Source organism: Coregonus lavaretus, assembly GCF_964263955.1.
Source record: "Coregonus lavaretus genome assembly, chromosome: 13".
Classification (NCBI taxonomy): domain Eukaryota; kingdom Metazoa; phylum Chordata; class Actinopteri; order Salmoniformes; family Salmonidae; genus Coregonus; species Coregonus lavaretus.
Window position 1 is genome coordinate 24551431 of NC_140000.1, and position 21183 is coordinate 24572613.

Genomic DNA, 21183 nt, shown 5'->3' on the forward strand with positions numbered 1-21183 from the left:
TAAGTGTGAAACAACAGTGCACAACAGTTTAGGCAAAAAAACACTTTCAGTACCACAATAAACCACAGCGGAAAAAACGTTGGTCAAATTAATAACAAGGAACAACAAAACAAATAGAAAAGTGGGTATTAATATCTTATAAATCTAGATTCTTCAATAAACCATCAACTAGTTTTTCATCGGATTCTCTTCTCTTACTCTAACGTAATACTGTGTGCAGTAACACTTTTGTATAAAAGCCTAGGATAAGGACTATAAAACACATTTGTATGCATTAAAATACATTTCTTAATGTCTATGTTAGATTACATAGTTTGGCTACGTTTACACAGGCAGCACATTTCTGATCTTTTGCCCAATTATTGTCAAAACAGCTGATCTGATTGGTCAAAACACCAATTAGTATTATGCATTGTTAATGAATATGCTATGCATTTCTTATGCTAGGGCTTTATATCAATGTGCTACCTTGAGCATTGAGGTAGCAACAAAACAGGGACAATTAGATACGTGCAATATATCCAGTCCCCGTTAATGTACAAAGATACACACACACGCACATGCACACGCACACACACACACACACAAGCACACACACAAGCACACACACACACACATACAGGCACACACACTGCCTAATAAGGACTCTTTTCTTCTGTTGGCTGTGTATTTTGTAAAACTTCTGCATCTTCAGTAATTTCCCTTATGCAAGAGGGGCCTACAAAAGAGCAAAGAGGTTTTACAGTACACAATCTCCAAAAAAAACACACAAAAAAATGTTAATAAACATCCTAACTGTGCCCCAATGCTCACCTTTAACCCACAGGTGACGCCAGTGTACCCATTGCGGCAGTGGCAGAAGTTGGGCAGGACACACCTTCCCCCATTAAGACATCTCTGCTTACAGATGGCTGTGCGTCAGGCAGATGAAGGACAGTATAGAACTCAATATAAGTACAGGATAAAAGTATATATCTATGTATTGCAACTTGGCAGCAATATATCATATTGAATGTGAGAAGGACTCACCGGACTGACACTGCAGGCCTTCCCATCCCGTGGGACAATGGCAGGTGTTGGGTCCCACACACTCACCACCGTTCTTACACTTCTGAAGGCACACGGCTAAATACACACACGCACACAAACACATAGAGATGCTTAGCATTGTCAAGGCATCTTTACATGGGGACAGGTTCAGGTTAACAGTGGTTGTACATGATGTTCTCACTCACGAATGTTACACCTCTTCCCCCTCCACCCAGAGGCACAGGAGCAGGAGTTGGGCCCCACACACTTCCCCTTGTTCATGCACATGGGGTCACACACACCTGAAAGACACAACGCAACATGCATCTTTGGCTCAATTAACATAACTGCATGTACTTACTAGCTTGCTACAGGGTTATTACAATTAGGTTCTATCACATGTATTTACGTTGGTATAGGGCCTAGAACCATTTAATACTGCATGCATAGACAGTGATGTGGGGTGTCTGGTTGTGTTGGGTGGCAGTGGCACTTACTCTTCTGACACCTCTTCCCTGTGTAGCCCTCGGGGCAGGAGCACACGTTGTTCCTCATACACTGACCTCCGTTCTTACAGGGAGGGCTGCACACAGCTGGAGGGCGCAACACACACAGTGACACACCTACAGTAATACCTCACTAAACCAAAGTACCACCATGCAATAGACTTCTGTGCAAATTGACGGATCAATCACTATTAGGAGAACAGTAGAATGTCTCATAATCAATTGAGGTTATTGATTGTCAATATGACACCTATTCTTACCAATCTGACATTGGGAGCCATAGAAGCCACTGGGACAGGTGCAGATGTTGGGTTTGATACAAGTCCCACCATTCAAACACACTGGATTGCAGACAGCTGGAGATGAATACAATGGAATATTTAGCCCATAGCTAAACATACTGTTGTCAAAAAGAGATATATTCGGCATGGGCTTCTAAGTAGAAACATGTGGTGTTGATTGGAGTTACCTGAGTTACATGTTGGTCCGTACCAGCCAGACTTGCACTTACACACATCGGGAGAAATACACTCCCCTCCGTTTTCACAGTGCCTGTTGCACACCACTGAAAAGAGACACACACAGACACAGTCACACATGACAAATCCTAACCCCTATACACACATTCCGGGTTTTTTAGGCAAGCAGATAATTGTAGGGAAACATGATATATGCCAGAAAGGATCAAATGGATTGAATGAGCTCTCACTGATTTCACATCTTGGTCCCACGTAACCGTAAGGACAGGTGCAGAGATTCCTGGCCAGACAGGTTCCGCCATGCTGGCAAGACGGCTCACAGTTAGCTACAAACACAGCAACCAAGAGGTGTACAGAGCATCCAGTAAGAAAATGAGAATATTTACAGTACAATATATACAATGGAGAACATATAGCCTTGACCCAGATCTGTTTGTGCTATCTTGCCAACTCCTATTACATAATTGTCAAGCCACACAATGAGTGACAATGAGTTGGCAAGATAGCACAAACCGATTTGGGGCCAGGATATACAGTACATAGTTAAGAGTTCAAATATGTGTGGGATGATATGTTTACCTTCCTCACATGTTGGTCCGCTGTAGCCCACGGGACAGACGCACACATTTGGCCTGACACACTTCCCATGGTTCTTGCAGTCCGGTCGGCAGACAGCTGAGAAGGTAGAAGGTTAATAGAATCTACAACTTCTATGTGTAACTGAAAACAACTTATTCTAATTTACAGACATTTTTGCAGAAGTTATTTTGTAACTCTCATAAAAAGCCATAAGAACAGAAAGGTTCAGAACTTTTGTGAAACATCACAGTACAGTTGAAAAATATATGGCAAATAGAAATCAAAACTGGATGGTCTTCAGAGATAGATGGGAGGGGTTGAGTGGAGCTGAAGGATGGGACTAAAAACAAACAAAAGATAACTATTGTAAACTATACTGTGTCCGTAAAATGTATATAGTACGTATAAGCTGGAAGTAGAAGCCTAAGAGTTGTTGTCCATTAGTTTACTCCAATTAAGGGAGGGGTGGTAGGGTTAGGGGAAAATAATAAATAAAGAAAAATATATATATATATATACATTGCCTTCGGAAAGTATTCAGACCCCTTGACCTTTTCCACATTTTGTTACATTACAGCTTTATTCTAAAATGGATTAAATAAAACATTTTCCTCAGCAATCTACACACAATACCCCATAATGACATAATTACATTTTTGCTTATTTATAAAAAATGTAATACAGAAATACCTTATTTACATAAGTATTCAGCCCCTTTGCTATGAGACTCGAAATTGAGCTCAGGTGCAGGTCCTGTTTCCATTGATCATCCTTGAGATGTTTCTACAACTTGATTGGAGTCCGCCTGTGATAAATTCAATTGATTGGACATGATTTGGAAAGGCACACACCTGTCTATATAAGGTCCAACAGTTGACAGTGCATGTCAGAGCAAAAACCAAGCCATGAGGTCGAAGGAATTGTCCGTAGAGTTCCGAGACATGATTCTGTTGAGGCACAGATCTGGGGAAGTGTACCAAAAAATCGCTGCAGCATTGAAGGTCCCCAAGAACACAGTGGCCTCCATCATTCTTAAATGGAAGATGTTTGGAACCACCAAGACTCTTCCTAGATCTGGCCGCCCGGCCAAACTGAGCAATTGGGGGAGTCGGGCCTTGGTCAGGGAGGTGACCAAGAACCTGATGGTCACTCTGACAGAGCTCTAGAATTCCTCTGTGGAGATCGGTAGAGAGCACCTTCCAGAAGGACAAACATCTCTGTAGCACTCCACCAATCAGGCCTTTATGGTAGAGTGGCCAGACGGAAGCCACTCCTCAGTAAAAGGCACATGACAGCCCGCTTGAAGTTTGCCAAAAGGCACCTAAAGACTCTCAGACCATGAGAAAGAAGATTATCTGGTCTGATGAAACCAAGATTGAACTCTTTGGCCTGAATGCCAAGCGTCACATCTGGAGGAAACCTGGCACCATCCCTACGGTGAAACATGGTGGTGGCAGCATCATGCTGTGGGGATGTTTTTCAGCGGCAGGGACTGGGAGACTAGTCAGGATCGAGGCAAAGATGAACAGAGCAAAGTACAGAGAGATCCTTGATGAAAACCTGCTCCAGAGCGAAGGTTCACCTTCCAACAGGACAACGACCCTAAGCACACAGCCAAGACAACGCAGGAGTGGCTTCGGGACAAGTCTCTAAATGTCTTTGAGTGGCCCAGCCAGAGCCCGGACTTGAACCCGATCTAACATCTCTGGAGAGACCTGAAAATAGCTCTTCAGCAATGCTCCCCATCCAACCTGACAGAGCTTGAGAGGATCTGCAGAAAATAATGGGAGAATCTCCCCAAATACAGGTGTGCCAAGCTTGCAGCGTCATATCCAAGAAGACTTGAGGCTGTAACCGCTGCCAAAGGTTCTTCAACAAAGTACTGAGTAAAGGGTCTGAATACTTATGTAAATATGATATTTCAGTTTTTTTTGTTAATAAATTGGCAAACATTTCTAAAAAACTGTTTTTGCTTTGTCATTATGGGGTATCGTGTGTAGATTGATGAGGGGGAAAAAACAATTTAATCAATTTTAAAATAAGGCTGTAACGTAACAAAATGTGGAAAAAGTCAAGGGGTCTGAATACTTTCCAAAGGCACTGTATATACTGTACCAGTCAAACGTTTGGACACACCATTCAAGTGTTTTTCTTTATTTTTACTAATTTCTACATTGTAGAATAATAGTGAAGACATCAAAACTATGAAATAACACATATGGAATCATGTAGTAACCAAAAAAGTGTTAAACAAATCAAAATATATTTGAGATTTGAGATTCTTCAAATAGCCACCCTTTGCCTTGATGACAGCTTTGCACACTTGACATTTTCTCAACCAGCTTCATGAGGAATGCTTTTCTAACACTCTTGAAGTAGTTCCCACATATGCTTAGCACTTGTTGGCTGCTTTTCCTTCACTCTGCCGTCCGACTCATCCCAAACCATCTCAATTGGGTTGAGGTCGGGGGATTGTGGAGGCCAGGTCAACTGATGCAGCACTCCATCACTTTCCTTCTTGGTAAAATAGCACTTACACAGCCTGGAGGTGTGTTGGGTCATTGTCCTGTTGAAAAACAAATGATAGTCCCACTAAGCCCAAACCAGATGGAATGGCGTATCGCTGCAGAATGCTGTGGTAGCCATACTGGTTAAGTGTGCCTTGAATTCTAAATAAATCACAGACAGTGTCACCAGCAAAGCACCCCCACACCATCACACCTCCTCCTCCATTCTTCATGGTGGGAACCACAGATGCGGAGATCATCCGTTCACCTACTCTGCGTCTCACAAAGACACAGCGGTTGGAACCAAAAATCTCAAATTTGGACTCCAGACCAAAGGACACATTTCCACCAGTCTAATGTCCATTGCTCGTGTTTCTTGGCCCAAGCAGGTCTCTTCTTCTTATGGGTGTCCTTTAGTAGTGCTTTCTTTGCAGCAATTTGACCATGAAGGCCTGATTCACACAGTCCCCTCTGTATAGTTGATTTTGAGATGTGTCTGTGACTTGAACTCTGTGAAGCATTTATTTGGGCTGCAATTTCTGAGGCTGGTAACTCTAATGAACATATCTTCTGCAGCAGAGGTAACTATGGGTCTTCCATTCCTGTGGTGGTCCTCATGAGAGCCAGTTTCATCATAGCACTTGATGGTTTTTGCGACTGCACTTGAAGAAACTTTCAAAGTTCTTGACAATTTCCGGATTGACTGACCTTCATGTCTTAAAGTAATGATGGACTGTCATTTCTCTTTGCTTATTTGACCTGTTCTAGCCATAATATGGACTTGGTATTTTACCAAATAGGGCTATCTTCTGTATATCCCCCCTACCTTGTCACAACACAACTGATAGGCTAAAAGGCATTAAGAAGGAAATAAATTCCACAAATACAATTTTAAGAAGGCACACCTGTTAATTGAAATGCATTCCAGGTGACTACCTCATGAAGCTGGTTGAGAGAATGCCAAGCGTGAGCAAAGCTGTCATCAAGGCAAAGGGTGGCTATTTGAAGAATCTCAAATATAAAATATATTTTGATTTGTTTAACACTTTTTTGGTTACTAAATGATTCCATATGTGTTATTTCATCGTTTTGATGTCTTCACTATTACTCTACAATGTAAAAAATAGTAAAAATAAAGAAAAACCCTTGAGTGAGTAGGTGTGTCCAAACTTTTGACTGGTAGTGTATATATGTAAAAAAAAAATTATGGGGGATTGGAAATGATGCAGACAAATACATTGATGGAAGCCACAATCTATCTGCAATATTAAAGCTTATATCTACCCCCCCCGCAAAAAAAACAAAAATAAACATATATATATAAAATCGAATAAATTGCCATAAGAATATGAATTGTCCAGCCCTGACTGTTGTTCCCACCTATGTGGCAGTTATATCCAGTATAGCCTTCTTTACAAGTGCAGGTGTTGGGTAGAGAGCACTCCATATTCCTTCCACATGGATACCGGCACACAGCTGGAATACACAACACCACAAACAGTTTCATGTCCATGTAAGGATTTCAATGTTAAAAATACAGTACCAGTCAAAGGTTTGGACACATCTACTCATTCAAGGGTTTTTCTTTATTTTTTACTATTTTCTACATTGTAGAATAATAGTAAAGACATCAAAACTATTAAATTACATAGATGGAATCACATAGTAACCAAGAAAGTGTTGAACAAATCAAAATATATTTTATATTTGAGATTCTTCAAAGTAGCCACCCTTTGGCTTCATGACAGCTTTGCACACTCTTGGCATTCTCTCAACCAGCTTCATGAGGTAGTCACCTGGAATGCATTTCAATTAACAGGTGTGCCTTCTTAAAAGTTAATTTGTGGAATTTATTTCCTTTTTAATGCGTTTGAGCCAATCAGTTGTGTTGGGACAAGGTAGGGGTCGTATACAGAAGATCTATTTGGTAAAAGACCAAGTCCATATTATGGCAAGCACAGCTCAAATAAGCAAAGAGAAATGACAGTCCATCATTACTTTAAGACATGAAGGTCAGTCAATTCGGAACATTTCAAGAACTTTGAAGGTTTCTTCAAGTGCAGTCGCAAAAATCATCAAGCGCTATGATGAAACTGGCTCTCATGGGGACCGCCACAGGAAAGGAAGAACCAGAATTACCGCTGCTGCAGAGGATAAGTTCATTAGAGTTAACTGCACCTCAGATTGCAGCCCAAATAAATGCTTCACAGAGTTCAAGTAACAGCATCAACATCAACTGTTCAGAGGAGATTGCGTGAATCAGGCCTTCATGGTCGAATTGCTGCAAAGAAACCACTACTAAAGGACACCAATAAGAAGAAGAGACTTACTTGGGCCAAGAAACACAAGCAATGGACATTAGACCGGTGGAAATCTGTCCTTTGGTCTGGAGTCCAAATTTGAGATTTTTGGTTCCAACCGCCGTGTCTTTGTGAGACGCAGAGTAGGTGAACGGATGATCTCCGCATTTGTGGTTCCCACCATGAAGCATGGAGGAGGAGGTGTGATGGTGTGGGGGTGCTTTGCTGGTGACACTGTCTGTGTTTTATTTAGAATTCAAGGCACACTTAACCAGCATGGCTACCACAGCATTCTGCAGCGATATGCCATCCCATCTGGTTTGCGCTTAGTGGGACTATCATTTGTTTTTCAACAGGACAATGACCCAAAACACACCTCCAGGCTGTATAAGGGCTATTTGACCAAGAAGGAGAGTGATGGAGTGCTGCATCAGATGACCTGGCCTCTACAATCACCCGACCTCAACCCAATTGAGATGGTTTGGGATGAGTTGGACCGCAGAGTGAAGGAAAAGCAGCCAACAAGTGCTCAGCATATGTGGGAACTCCTTCAAGACTGTTGGAAAAGCATTCCTCATGCCAAGAGTGTGCAAAGCTGTCATCAAGGCAAAGTGTAGCTACTTTGAAGAATCTAAAATCTAAAATATATTTTGATTTGTTTAACACTTTTTTGGTTACTACATCATTCCATATGTGTTATTTCATAGTTTTGATGTCTTCACTATTATTCTACAATGTAGAAAACAGTAAAAATAAAGAAAAACCCTTGAATGAGTAGGTGTGTCCAAACTTTTGACTGGTATTGTATATGAATGAAAAGCAAAGAACAAGAGTGCTAACCGCTAACCTTTGCAGGTGACCCCATCTCCAGTGTAACCATATGGGCAGCGGCCACACTTGAAGAACCCTGAGACAGTGGGCTCACAGGGCACACCGGAGAAGCAGGGCGAGTCCGCACAGGTCACTATGGGAGTCGATGACCCCCACCTGACCCCGTGGTTGAGGTCAGGGGTCAGGTCCACCTTGCTGCTCTGACCTCTGTTGTGATTGGTGGGGGTGGAGACTCTGGTGATAGTTTGGTCCTGGGGGCTAATAGGTGTCTTTCTCTCCATGGAGGGGACTCTCTTGCTACCCGATGAGGGCCCCTCAGTTTTCCTCCTTTTCTGGAAGGAGGAAGAAGAGGAGGAGTTGGAGGTGGTGCCAGTGATTTCCCTACTGGAGTCTTCTGTCACTTGGGGACGTCCATCTTCTCTGTTGGTGGTAACTGGCTTCTGTCCTGTAAAACACTGGAAGTTAAGAGGATAGAGCTTGATTTGTATAGAGCTATTATAACTCAATCACCTCTATCAACTAACCCTATCAATCATCAGCTAAGTGATCAGGTGACCCTTCTCACCTGTTGTGGTGCTTCTACTACAGGTGTGTCCGTTGCCATGGAGCCCAGGTGGACAGGGTCCACAGATGTACCCTATGGACACATGTGTGCTCTCGAAGCAACTGCACCCCCTGGGTAGCATGGTTGTCTGGGAGCAGGGGGCCTGGCCTGATGGTTTAACCGTGCCAGAACCCTGGTGACCTCCAGTGGGTACAGCAGGTACGGGCACGGGCACTCTATGAATAGGCTCATAGTCATCACCCTTACCACTGGAAGGCTCTGATTTAACTACAGGAGAAGAGGAGGTAGAATATAATTACTCACAGTCAATATAAATATATTGATGAGAGAATGAGGGGGGGGGGGGGGGGGGGGGGTAGAGAAGAGAGAGATACAGAGACAGGGAGAGAAAACAGAGACAGGGAGAGTGGGACCCACTGCAACTCTTCCCGTCCCAGTGTAACCCTCTGGACAGGAGCCACAGGTGAATGAGCTCAGTGTATTGTTGCAGCCCACCCAGGGAAGCACGGCTCTGCGGCACATTCATCCAAATCCTCTCTACAGGTATGACCTGGAACACAAAAACAACATAAAGTACACAGCCTTACACACACAGGATGTAATCTACTAACAAAACATCATACTCCAAATTCACTGAACCAGAAAAGAAAATGTGGCCCTGCTTGTAGGCTATCCACACACTGAAAGAGTGGTCATAAAGAGTATGCTTCTTAGAATGCATATCTTCATAACCGAATGACTAAAAGTAATAAAGCATCTGAGACCCAGAAAAAAGTCAGAAAAGCATCCGAGACACCCAAAATTAGCTGCAGTATTAGCATGGACAGCATGCACAACATACAGTATGTGTTCTAATTAAGCAATAATGCCCGAGGAGGTGTGGTATATAGTCCCCGTGCCCAAGAACTCTAAGATAACCTGCCTAAATGACTACCGACCCGTGGCACTGACGTCTGTAGCCATGAAGTGCTTTGAAAGACTGGTCATGGCTCACATCAACAGCATAATCCCAGAAACCCTAGACCCACTCCAATTTGCATACCGCCCCAACAGATCCACAGATGATGCAATCTCTATCGCACTCCACACTGCCCTTTCCCACCTGGACAAGAGGAACACCTACGTGAGAATGCTATTCATTGACTACAGCTCAGCATTCAACACCATAGTGCCCTCAAAGCTCATCACTAAGCTAAGGATCCTGGGACTAAACACCTCCCTCTGCAACTGGATCCTGGACTTCCTGACGGGCCGCCCCCAGGTGGTAAGGGTAGGTAACAACACATCTGCCACACTGATCCTCAACACGGGGGCCCCTCAGGGGTGCGTGCTCAGTCCCCTCCTGTACTCTCTGTTCACCCATGACTGCATGGCCAGGCACGACTCCAACACCATCATTAAGTTTGCCGACGACACAACAGTGGTAGGCCTGATCACCGACAACGATGAGACAGCCTATAGGGAGGAGGTCAGAGATCTGGCCGTGTGGTGCCAGGACAACAACCTCTCCCTCAACGTGACCAAGACAAAGGAGATGATTGTGGACTACAGGAAAAAAAAGAGGACTGAGCACGCCCCCATTCTCATCGACGGGGCTGTAGTGGAACAGGTTGAGAGCTTCAAGTTCCTTGGTGTCCACATCACCAACGAACTATCATGGTCCAAACACACCAAGACAGTCGTGAAGAGGGCACGACAAAGCCTATTCCCCCTCAGGAGACTAAAAAGATTTGGCATGGGTCCTCAGATCCTCAAAAAATTCTACAGCTGCACCATCGAGAGCATCCTGACTGGTTGCATCACCGCCTGGTATGGCAACTGCTTGGCCTCTGACCGCAAGGCACTACAGAGGGTAGTGCGTACGGCCCAGTACATCACTGGGGCAAAGCTCCCTGCCATCCAGGACCTCTATACCAGGCGGTGTCAGAGGAAGGCCCTCAAAATTGTCAAAGACTCCAGTCACCCTAGTCATAGACTGTTCTCTCTGCTACCGCACGGCAAGCGGTACCGGAGTGCCAAGTCTAGGTCCAAAAGACTTCTCAACAGCTTCTACCCCCAAGCCATAAGACTCCTGAACAGCTAATCATGGCTACCCGGACTATTTGCACTGCCCCCCCACCCCATCCTTTTTACGCTGCTGCTACTCTGTTAAGTATTTATGCATAGTCACTTTAACTCTACCCACATGTACATATTACCTCAACTAGCCGGTGCCCCCGCACATTGACTATGCAACGGTACCCCCCTGTATATATAGCCTCCCTACTGTCACTTTATTCTATTGTATATATAGCCTCCCTACTGTCACTTTATTTTTTACTTCTGCTCTTTTTTTTCTCAACACTTTTTTGTTGTTGTTTTATTCTTACTTTTTTTGTTTAAAATAAATGCACTGTTGGTTAAGGGCTGTAAGTAAGCATTTCACTGTAATGTCTGCACCTGTTGTATTCGGCGCATGTGACCAATAAAATTTGATTTGATTTGATTTGATTTGATTTGATATGGTCAATATACCACAGCTAAGGGCTGTTCTTAAGCACGACGCAACGTGGAGTGCCTTGATACAGCCATTAGCCGTGGTATATTGCCCATATGCCACAAACCCCCGAGATGCCTTTTTGCTATTATGAACTGGTTACCAACATAATCAGAATAGTAAAAATATAGTTTTTGTCATACCCGTGGTATACGGTCTGATATACCAGCCAATCAGCCTTCAGGGCTCAAACCACCCAGTTTATAATTCTGTTTCTGTCATGTACATTACCTGTCATTCCGGGGGGACAGATGCAGGAGAAAGAGTTGGGTCCGTCTATACACTTGGCCATACGGCAGGGGTTGGGTTTACAGTCGTCTATGTCCTCCTCACACCTGTCCCCTCTGAAGCCAGCGGGACAGATACATAGGTACTCCCCACTGCCAGGGGGGAGGTTGATGTTTGTAACACAGGAAGCTCTGTTCAGACAGCCACAGGGCCACACAGAGACCTGGGGACACACAGTGGAATAGGATATGTTAGTAGAGTTTGGTATCTGAGGTAAGCTACAGAACATGGGTAAGTTACTATATCTTGGTTACATGGGTAAGATGCATGGGTATGGTACTGTGTCTTGGTTTTGAATGTCCTGCTAGTACAGTAAGGCTAGCATAGCCTTGGATACAGGACATGCTCATACAGTATGATCTTTGACGATCAATGATAATTACACATCTAGAGCTCCCTCTTGTGGTATTAATCCATATTTAGACCTTTTAAGCGTCACTTTCAACAGCCTGTTGGCATGGTAAGCGAGACTAACCCTACCTGGACAGAGGCATGCGTCTCTGCATTACAATCGTCTGTAACGGTGAACCGAAAGGTCTGTGTGGAGGTGGAGGTGGAGGTGGCAGCGTCAGTAGCCTTCCAGATGACCAGGCCAGCGGGGGAGAGGGAGGCGTCACTGGGGCCTGACTCTAGAGTGAACAGCACCGCAGAGCCCTCTGGGTCCTGAGCCTGCAGCTGGTACACAAAGTTCTCCCCCTGGAACGTCTGCAGACGCCCCTGGGCTGCCTGAAACACTGGAGGCTCGTTCTCTGCCAGGAGCAGAATAGTATTTAGTAATAACATAATAATAACCTAATACTTTAATAATTTCATAATTAAAGGCCATATCCTTATTTGAGGTACAATAATGTTCCTTTATTTCAACTTGTTTATTGATATGTTTATCGATCTTTGTAAAATTTAGATTTTCTGTTTTCATTCCTCGTTCAAACCAGTTTAATCTGGAGTGATTTGGCCTAATTTTATATTAACAAAGAAAACTAAAATCAAATCACAGCAAAAAGAAGGCATTGGAACACATTGAATCAACCACAATTACAGTACACAAAGTACTTTAAGTTTCTGTAATTACGCTGACCTCAATCACACCTTATTCCCTACAGCATGACCAACTCTGAGCTGTTGACATGTTAACATATTCCAGAGACCATGCAGCCATATGTGTTCTCTGTGACCGTGTGCTGTCGTCAGTAGTTGGTGGTAGCAAATACCTTTTTCCGATTTCAGTTGGCTTGGTATGAATTTGTATACAGATGCATTTGTATAATAGTAAAAGTAATTATAGAGTACTACATATTGTAGTATTAGTAGAGGGTGCTGTACTTACTCTCAGCGATGGACCATGTGTACTTGGAGGAGTCTGGTCGGCATATCAAGCAAGGGCTTCTGGGATTTCGGTCTCCCTCTCCATAACATACACTGTCAATGTTGCATGTTTTCTCCTGGGGATCGATACACAGCAACACAATTGGCATATATCTGTTTGCCTTTTAGAAAACATCAAACATCTGATCTTGCCATTGAAATAGGAACCAGGAACACTTTTCGGGCCAACAAGAGAACAGGGCTGGCATTGACTTACTGCATACACACGCAAGTGAACCTTGATTGGACTAAAACACCTAATTGTTTCCTGTGTTAAGAGATGCCAGAGAGGTAATCATGCCAGCTTCAACCTATCATCTCACCCACACCACTTCTATATGGACCTCCAGCATACATTAAATGACAAACAGAGCATTGGCCACTTTTTGTTTGGGTGATAAATGTTCTGTTTGAGTTCTTCAGAAGAAACTGGTTGGCACACATAACTAGGAGGAGTGGTGCTCAGGTAGCACATGGAGATGTGTGAAACGTATTCCTCAGCCTGAAGTGTCCCCACTTGCGCCACATAGCTAGCTTTTTGTGTGGCGCCGTATGTTAAGACGCTTCAGGCTGATGGGTAAGTTTCACACATCCCCATGTGCTACACTCACATTTAGTTTTAAGAGGGGCCAGGCCGCATGTGCTGGTTTTTCCTGGTGGGAAAGGGGCCTGAAATTTGAGCTAGCCTGAACATCTGTTGAATGTCCCACAACATAATGTACTGTATCTGTTGAATGTTAGTGGCTGAAAAAGAACACAAACTACGAGAAGTTGATTCATGCATCCTCAGGCTGAGAACATTTTCTCAATCAAATTGGAAAACACAAGGAACAAGGACATGAAAAAAAGGAAGAAAGTTAACCTGTTACAAGTATTGAATCATTTAAAATCAGACTCTAATCATTAAACAACACATTCTGATCTTGCTACCAGAAACGTTGTGATACCATTAAAACCCTGAGAAAAAAACAAAGAGAAACCCACCCTCGAGGTACAGAGAACGTCAGCATTGAGCGTGCAGATCTGACAGGCTCCATCGAACAGGGTCAGGATCTTGGCATTGCTGTAGCCGTAGCCATCGTTGGACACCTGCCAAGACAATGTTAATGACTTAGTTATCAGTGACTACTGGTAATAAATATTTACAGAAGCTACTACTATAAGTAAGGGTATCTTGTCCAGGTTTCACCATCTTGAAAACATCTGGTAGGTGTGCAAACAAACCATATCAGAACACTAGACCAGAACACTGCCCTGCTACAAATAGTACTATTGTTTAGGGCTCTGTTATCCAGCTATATTTTATGGGTCATTGGCCCATTCCCAAATGAGTCTGGACCCATTGGTGGGTTGGGGCCTTTTGGGTCACAGCTTAAGACTGGTTCCTGGTTAGAAATGGCAAAAACATTACTGAGATGTGCTGCATAGTGTTGTTCCACTGACTTTGATCTGCCAGCGTGCGAGGGGTCTGTCGGTGGCCATATCCAGGTCCACGCCTGCAGTGGGTTGTCGGTACTCCAGGGGGAGCCGACACTCCAGACCTGACACATCCAGGAAGGTAGCCAGGGAAAACTGAGGTTCGTCCAGGGTCCACTCACCATCCACAAACTGGACACACACAGACAGAGACAGGCGGGGTCAGAAGTACTGTGCTACAGAAAATAATATCACAAGTATGGAGGTGTGTGTGTGTGTATGTGTGTGTGTGTGTGTGTGTGTGTGTGTGTGTGTGTGTGTGTGTGTGTGTGTGTGTGTGTGTGTGTGTGTGTGTGTGTCGGTGTGTGTGTCGGTGTCGGTGTCGGTGTGTATGTGTGTGTTTGTGTGTGTGATGTAGTATGGTACCTTTTCCTTCAAAAATTCACACTTGAGTTCATAGGAGTCTTTGAAGCCTTGCCCAAAGACCTGTACAGTGGAGCAGTCACTCTGTCTGACATCACACAGTCCCTCGTTCTCCAGCTCTGTGATCTCTGGAGTCTGGTCTTCACCATCCCAGACGACACCAGAGACAGACAGAAATAGAAAGCAAAAAAAATGCCAGCAGGTTTTTTAATCGCTTTACTAGGATTAGCTAATTACTGTGATATGTCTTTCATTTTGATTAACTATAAGCCAAACCCTGGCCTAGTGTTGACTTACAATATGTATGATTGACTTATAGATGTGTGTTACTGATCCAATCCTGCCCTCTTCTTACCAGAGATAACGCTGCAGTCGTAGGAGCCGAATCCGGGGAAGCACAAACACCCCCACTCGGAGCACTGCCCATTCCCATTACATAGATTAGGACACTTGAGGAAGGACAACATGTCCTGGTGCTCTCCCTCTCTCCCCCTCTCCTCCACTAGCCTCCTCTCACACTCGTTCTCAAGCAGAGGCAGAGTGGCGCCCACCCAGGCCTGGTCGTCCTTTAGCTGGAGGTCGCTGACGCACATAGCCACCGCCTGGCTCACTATGGCCGGGCCTAAGAGCCGGCCGCAGCCCAGGGCCACACTGGAGTTAGCCACCACCCGCTGGCACTGCACCCTGGCCTGGAGCTGTGTTAGCCCAGACGGGGTGGGCCAGGTGGGGGGAGGGGAGGACTCGGGCTGGGCTGCCAGCTCGTGGTCCTCTGGGAAGAAGTAGGTGAAGCCCTCCAGGTCGGACTGGCTCAAGCTCTGGTAGGGCGTGTTGGGGAGGAACTGGTAGGACTGGCGCCTTCCACGGCTTCTCTGGTTGTTGGCTCCATGGCTGGAGCCTGTTAGGGTAGAGCCTCTCTCTCCAGGCTGGGAGGCGGTGTCCTCGGCCTGGCCATGCTGGTTGGAGTTCCCTGAGGGGTAGACATGGTGGCCTTTGAACAGCTCTACTGAGTTGATGTATTCGGCAGTGACATCTAGAGTGGGGATTATACTGTGGAGTCTCACGTTGCCGTGGTGATAACAGGAGGAGTCAGAGCCAGGGATTGGCTGAGACCTGGTTCGCGGGGATTTGGGGCGGGACTCTTCTTCACAGTTACAGTACCTGTGAGGGTTTGGGGCGCTCTGATAGGACGGAACGGTGTCAAACAAGCTGCTACCAGGAGGGAGTCTGCCAGAAGAGAAATACAAACTCATCAGTTAGGATTTCTATGGAAATACATCACAACCACAGCTGAAAGAGCTCATGTACAGTACCAGTCAAAAGTTTGGACACACCTACTCATTCAAGGGTTTTTCTTTATTTGTACTATTTTCTACATTGTAGAATAATATTGAAGACATCAAAACTATGAAATAACACATATGGAATCATGTAGTAACCAAAAAAGTGTTAAACAAATCAAAATATATTTGAGATTTGAGATTCTTCGCCTTTGCCTTGATGACAGCTTTGCACACTCTTGGCATTCTCTCAACCAGCTTCACCTGGAATGCTTTTCCAACACTCTTGAAGGAGTTCCCACATATGCTGAGCACTTGTTGGCTGCTTTTCCTTCACTCTGCCGTCCGACTCATCCCAAACCATCTCAATTGGGTTGAGGTCGGGGGATTGTGGAGGCCAGGTCATCGGATGCAGCACTCCTTCACTCTCCTTCTTGGTAAAATAGCCCTTACACAGCCCGGAGGTGTGTTGGGTCATTATCCTGTTGAAAAACAAATGATAGTCCCACTAAGCCCAAACCAGATGGGATGGTGCATCGCTGCAGAATGCTGTGGTAGCCATGCTGGTTAAGTGTTGAATTCTAAATAAATCACAGACAGTGTCACCAGCAAAGCACCCCCACACCATCACACCTCCTCCTCCATTCTTCATGGTGGGAACCACAGATGCGGAGATCATCCGTTTACCTACTCTGCGTCTCACAAAGACACAGCGGTTGGAACCAAAAATCTCAAATTTGGACTCCAGACCAAAGGACAGATTTCCACCGGTCTAATGTCCATTGCTCGTGTTTCTTGGCCCAAGCAGGTCTCTTCTTCTTATTGGTGTCCTTTAGTAATGGTTTCTTTGCAGCAATTCGACCATGAAGGCCTGATTCACACAGTCCCCTCTGAACAGTTGATGTTGAGATGTGTCTGTGACTTGAACTCTGTGAAGCATTTATTTGGGCTGCAATTTCTGAGGCTGGTAACGCTAATGAACTTATCCTCTGCAGCAGAGGTAACTCTGGGTCTTCCATTCCTGTGGTGGTCCTCATGAGAGCCAGTTTCATCATAGCGCTTGATGGTTTTTGCGACTGCATTGAAGAAACGTTAAAAGTTATTGAAATGTTCCGTATTGACTGACCTTCATGTCTTAAAGTAATGACGGACTGTCATTTCTCTTTGCTTATTTGAGCTGTTCTTGCAATAATATGGACTAGATTTTTTACCAAATAGGGCTATCTTCTGTATACCTTGTCACAACACAACTGGTTGGCTCAAACGCATTAAGAAGGAAATAAATTCCACTAATTAACTTTTAAGAAGGTACACCTGTTAATTGAAATGCATTCCAGGTGACTACCTCATGAAGCTGGTTGAGAGAATTCCAAGAGTGTGCAAAGCTGTCATCAAGGCAAAGGGTGGCTATTTGAAGAATCTCAAATACAACATACATGTTGATCTGTTTAACACTTTTTTGGTTACTACATGATTCCATATGTGTTATTCATAGTTTTGATATCTTCACTATTGTTCTACAATGTAAAAAATAGTGAAAATAAAGAAAAACCCTTTAAGGAGTAGGTGTGTCCAAACTTTTGACTGGTACTGTAAATGTTCAAAATGATTAATATCCAAAAGCCTGCTCCTGTTTTGCAGATCTAAAGAAACTGTATAGGCATAGGAATTACAATGAAAGCTGCAATGCAATCATTGGTAGGCTGGTTAGAATCTGCAAACTCCATAAAGTTAGGGACTAGAGGTTGATTTGAGATTTGGCATCAGACTAACCTCCATTCAGAGATGAAGGCTGCTACGTCTTCATTGTCCAGCGCTGCGCCCCCTGCTGTGTGGAGGTCATTGTGCGTCTGTCCGTCATACGTTCCACACAGGCCCTCGGTGTAGCCCCAGTCTGAGCTGGGGGCCCTCAGGGTCAGACTCATGCCCCAGTCAGACACATCGGCACACACAAATGCCCCAGACGAGAAGGTAATCTACAGCACAGACAGAAAGGGGATTAGATCCTATTGTATTCTGTTGTATTTCATTTGATTTTACTCTATTCTATTGAGACTAAATTATTTTCTGCTTTCCAGTGCTTCGCTATATCATCACAGTCTGTATCATATCATAATTAGCATAAACAATTGAATACCGACTTTGCACTGTAAGTTTACACTGCCTTTCACAACACCCTATTGGCTAATGACTACTTCCTGTGGGCGTGGGCTTCCACTCAGTAACCATTTTTCCTGGCACCACCAACTCATCAGAGGACAACTTTATTTTAAAAAATGTTTTAATGTTACATTTTATTTACTTATTTATTCACTCACTGTGACTTTGCGTCCTTGGTAAGACTCAGTGATGCGGATGCCGCTCTTGCCCACGTCCCTATTCTTCACTGACAGGTGCGGCCTGGTGTCCCCCAGCTCGCCGTTGCACATGTCGAAGGCTATGACATCACCGCCATCCCTCGCGACGAAGCCGCACATGCACGAGGCGCCGTGGACCACGCTCCCGCACTCCCACTGGCGCACATGGACCTCGAACGGCTGCCGCGTGCTCTTGTACAGCACAAACGTCCCAATCTGGTAGTTGTCATACTGCCTGGAAGGAAATGCATTAAATACATTACAGTACAGTATCAGTTACTGTAATGTGTATTCTTGTGATTGTTATCATATTTGCAGACTAATATTGCCATGACTGCATCTATCATTTATGCTGACTAAAAAGGAGTGATTGAAGTACCTGCCATCAAACGTGATGATGTGAGGATCAGTGAAAGAGTAGCAGTATGCAGAGGGAACATCCTTCACTGTGATCTGAAAACACAAAGCAGATATCACATATCAAATATAATTTATTTCATTTTCACATTCAGCTATCTAGATGAGAAAATAAAGTGTATACAGAACATGCTTATATGATTGTGTTGGCAACTTACAGTTTGTGTATGGGCAATTGTATACTATACAGTATATACAGCATCATAGCATATTCTCCATTGAGTGAGTTAAGTGTAACAACCTAGACTGGTCCCAGATCTGTTTATGCTGTCTTACAAAGTTTTATGCCAAACAGTGTGACAATGACCATGGGAGTTGACAAGATAGCACAAACAGATCTGGGACCAGGCTAATAAAAACCATCCCCTCTCCTCCCAACCCATCACAAGGTTTTTTTTCTTCCAGTTCCAGTACCTGGACACTCTGTGGTGTGTAGCCGCTCCAGAGGAAGTTGGATGTGACGATGGGTTTGACAGAGATCTGTGTCGTCCTGTCTCCGTCCCTGAGGAAGTCTGTGACAGCGCTGAGGTGAACCAGGGCCTGGCTACACACCCCGTTACGACACCCCAGGCTCTGGGAGAGATCCACCTGGCACGAGGACAACACCACATCTGGACCCAGCAGATCCTCTCCTATGGAGGAACAAATAGATCATTTAATGGTTGTTGTCGTTGGCTTTGTTTTTGTCTATTTCGTAGGGATACCGACATGTCAGAATGCGTTGTCACTGGAGAATCAAGACGCTATGGAAATCAAACGTATTGCCATAATCAGTTATTAAAAATTCTAAATTGTGAAGAATCTAACTTTACTGAGGTGATACTGTGAGTATGCAGGATTACTTACGAAGCCTTTACCTTGATTGCTTGTACTCAGGTGTAAGGAGAGAGTACACTGCTCTGTGGAGGAGGACAAGGAGGAGGAGGAGGCATCGCCAGGGCAGGGGACAGGGATGGTACTCTCCACAGTCAACTCATAGTCCTTCCCATCCTCAGACACAGTAGTCACCTCTGGTCTCAACTGCAGAGACAAGTCACAAGAGATATTCTGACTAACCAGTGACTACTTAAAACAAAAGGAGACACACAAACCCAGACCCAGAGAGAGAGACAGACAGACAGGCACGCCCGCACACACACCTTACACACTTTACACACACTCAAACACCAAATCCTTGAAATAGTGTTCTCTATCTCTTTGATTTACCCTGATCCCGGCGAAGAACTCTTTGCTCTCCACTGGGGTTCCCTGGATGTCCGGCGAGTCCAGAAAAAAACTGGAGCAACTGCAGTAAATCTGACAGAGAGGGAAGGACAGCCACAGCCGTTCAAGAGGAAGAGAGAGGCTACAGTTCAGGATGTATAAAAGCCTTTATAGTTGAAGCCAGGTGATAGACATGATACCACAGTAAAACAAAACAACATGTCTGACTAGAGTTTCATAAAAGGATGACAAGACAATATACTGTTTAACTTTGATGGCCGGTGGCAATCTAGGTTTTAAACACGGCCAGCTCTATCGCTCTATATCCTCACTTGTAAAACAAATTCACTTCAGTTTTGAGAGAGAGCTCGGAAGCTAGCATTGTTTTTGCGTTTGACTGTTTTACAAGTGAGGTAGAAGCTACCCATAACCGCAAGTCTCGAATCAAATTGCACTACCCTCGATCTTATCCTTAACCATTAGAGAGAGGAAAGATATCTGACCCTGCGTCAGTGGTTAGGGGTAACTTCTACCCACCTTGTCCCCCAGTCTGAGGTTGATCCCGTCCAGCTCGATGAAGGCAAAGGTTTGGACAGTAGTCTCCTGTTTCAGTTCTTCTTTGGTGCCTTGGGGGGAGAGGCGAGACCAGGCCACCACATAGCCTAGGGAGCTGTTCAGGCTGTGGCCTTCGAAGCTGCACTTCAGGTAGACGATGCTCCCAGAGAGCTCTGCTACTATCACAGGCACTGCTGGGGAAGGAGGCTGTTTAGCTGGAAGGGATAACGGAGTCGTGTTCAGTAGGGTAAACCGTAACAAAATGTTTAGCAACATGTTTTATTTGACAAAATTAGACTGAATGTCTTGTTGGACAAAATGGGAAGTACCTACCAGTTGCACTCAGTTTTCTTCCTACTGAACATGTCCCTGGTATTTACATGGATATAGCAGGTAATCATTTATACAGTATTTGGGTGATATGAGATGGTTGTGTATAATACAAGCTTGGCTGAATGTTTTTGTCTTGTGACCCACCAAGTAATCAAAATCAATATTTCAGGCAAGGAACCAGTCATCAGCCACAGCCCAACAGTGGGTTCCAACATTT

The 21183-nt window shown here is 44.5% G+C and overlaps 1 pseudogene across 1 annotated transcript in view; it reads right to left on the minus strand.

Annotated features, from left to right (window-relative positions):
- Positions 1 to 451: 451 nt before the first annotated feature.
- LOC311139989 (von Willebrand factor D and EGF domain-containing protein-like) overlaps positions 452 to 21183 on the minus strand; it is a 28146-nt pseudogene continuing 7414 nt past the window's right edge. Inside the window, exons 5-31 of the transcript in view lie at positions 20616 to 20848; positions 20082 to 20171; positions 19733 to 19895; positions 19290 to 19507; positions 18838 to 18911; positions 18420 to 18693; positions 17875 to 18077; positions 15180 to 16048; positions 14828 to 14964; positions 14429 to 14593; positions 13970 to 14074; positions 12948 to 13062; positions 12101 to 12369; positions 11564 to 11783; positions 9214 to 9346; positions 8797 to 9063; positions 8248 to 8676; positions 6481 to 6576; positions 2594 to 2689; positions 2245 to 2340; positions 2005 to 2100; positions 1796 to 1891; positions 1527 to 1622; positions 1236 to 1331; positions 1030 to 1125; positions 789 to 911; positions 452 to 468 (exon numbers count right to left, since the gene is read on the minus strand). The product of the transcript in view is annotated as a von Willebrand factor D and EGF domain-containing protein-like (transcript). The remainder of the gene's footprint in view (positions 469 to 788; positions 912 to 1029; positions 1126 to 1235; positions 1332 to 1526; positions 1623 to 1795; positions 1892 to 2004; positions 2101 to 2244; positions 2341 to 2593; positions 2690 to 6480; positions 6577 to 8247; positions 8677 to 8796; positions 9064 to 9213; positions 9347 to 11563; positions 11784 to 12100; positions 12370 to 12947; positions 13063 to 13969; positions 14075 to 14428; positions 14594 to 14827; positions 14965 to 15179; positions 16049 to 17874; positions 18078 to 18419; positions 18694 to 18837; positions 18912 to 19289; positions 19508 to 19732; positions 19896 to 20081; positions 20172 to 20615; positions 20849 to 21183) is intronic.